This window comes from Parasteatoda tepidariorum, chromosome 3 (genome assembly GCF_982258835.1).
Source record: "Parasteatoda tepidariorum strain Cologne lab strain chromosome 3, Ptep-v5.0, whole genome shotgun sequence".
Lineage (NCBI taxonomy): Eukaryota > Metazoa > Arthropoda > Arachnida > Araneae > Theridiidae > Parasteatoda > Parasteatoda tepidariorum.
This window is the reverse complement of record NC_141757.1, coordinates 56764193-56766342: the sequence shown is the minus strand read 5'-3', so window position 1 is coordinate 56766342 and position 2150 is coordinate 56764193.

Sequence of the window (2150 nt, the reverse complement as noted above, 5' to 3'; positions counted from 1 at the left end):
CTGCCTCCAAGCAGTCTGACTGTCCTGCTATGTACGCACTCATCCTCCATCCCTCTTTTTGGCATCCTGCCAACTCCTCCCCATCTTCCTCTATCCTCTAATGCAAACGTCATTGCTACATTTCGACCTTCCTTCATTCCTTACTCTCTCACGAGGAAAGCCTCTTATAACTAGTTAATGTTTCTCTTTTTCGACTAACTAATCCATGATACAGTCGCTTTCTTCGATAAGAAAACTCAGACGATTTTGAGGATCGAATGTTTTCGACGGAACATTTTTATAAAGTGGAGAGGTGGCGTCGATATTTAGTGGCTAATAAAAAAATGATTTTTTTATGATTTTTCATTTTATTGTATTTCTGTTTCTTTTCTTTGGGACTGTTTCGATAAAAACCATTTTTTTTAAAAAAAAATTCTTGGAAAAGTTTGTTAATGTCTTATTTTTGCAGTTGTCTTTGGCATGCTTTTCTTAATTATGTCGCTTGTTGGCTCCCAAACGATCTAAAACTTAAAAATTTGAGTGACGCTTATCATGTTTTCAAACAGCACGTTGCTAAACCTTGATATTTGAATGCTTTCAAATATCGCTTAGCTTGTTTTTAAACGACGTGTTGTTAAACAGGAAAATTTAAATATTTTCAAATGTCACTTTACATGTTCTCAATCGGCACGTTGTTAAACATGGAAATGAGAGTATCTTCAAAAATTACTTGACATTTTCTAAAGCAACTTGTTGTTAAACCTAGAAATTCGAGAGTTTTTAAACATCACTAAACATATTCTCAATCGGAAAGTCGTTAAACCTGGAAATTTGAATGATTTTCAACGTCACTTAACACGTTTTTTTTAAAGCACTTCAGTTTTTAGCTAACACTTAGAAAACTGAATCGAATGTACCCTAACATGCAATCAAAATTTTAAAAAAAAATATTTACAGAAAATTTGAGTAGTTTGACAAACCATTGTATTAAATCAATTATATAATTCGCTGTATGAGATTTTAAGTTGACGTTAATTTTTTGTGTTTATTTTCAATGCATCTACTCAAACATATTTAAAAACAGAGCAACAAAAAATTCTGTTGTGCATTTGTTATTGTAGTTGTGTATTAACATTAGAGCACACTGTATAAATAATCCTGCGTTTTTTAGAATTAAATGTTTCTTTATAGAGTAATACATAATAATTCTACAGTCGTGTTCACATTAAAAGTCATAATTACATTATTTATGTACAGGTGCAATTTTTTTGTTAAAAAAAAATATTGCTTTCAAACTTAAAAAATATTTTCGACCTCTAGGTTTTATATCAATTATTTTACTTCCGTTTACTTAAAACGTAACTTATTACAAACTAGTAAACACATCAACCGATTTTACAAAATAGTATTTATTTATTAAAAAAACCCACTTAAATCTGGCATAATTTAACTTTTTACTGAATTGTTAAGCTATGATCTTAGTAATAATTATTAAAAAAAATATGGTTATGTCTTGCATAATAAATTAAGAAACATTATACTAAGAATAAATGAATAAGTTCATATAAAGGAGATGTTCGTTTCGATGCTTTACAGCTATGCAAAAGAATTAGAATAAAAGCCAAGGCGAAGGTACTGCTGAACAGCACCAAAACGATCTTTTGAATCAGTTACTTGTGCTTACTTTCCTTATTCTTGTAGAAACAAATAATGTAATTAGTACGTGTGAGTAGGCTCATAAAGCAGACGATCATTTCAATGCTATACAAAAGAATTTTCATTAATGTCAAATAAGGTATTTCGGTACAGTACGGAAACGTTCCCTGCTTGTTTGTTTTCATTTGTTTACTTCCATTTATTTTAAATTTTTAATTCATTCTTATTTATCGATTTTTGTTTATTTATTTATAGCAATTTGTTCCACGACCGGCACAAATATATGGCTTATATGTATAATTTTTATTTATTTTTTTTTTTTGGAAAAAAAAATTAAAACCATATTAATTGAATTAATTTATAATCAGAAGTTGCATGAAAAAAATTACTGATAAATTTTTCTGTTAAAGATTATAATAAAATTTTGCTGTTAAAGACTTCACTGTTAAATTTTAACATGATTATTTACACTTAACCACTCTCTTAGCATTCATTCTTTCAGTAGGACTAGCAAG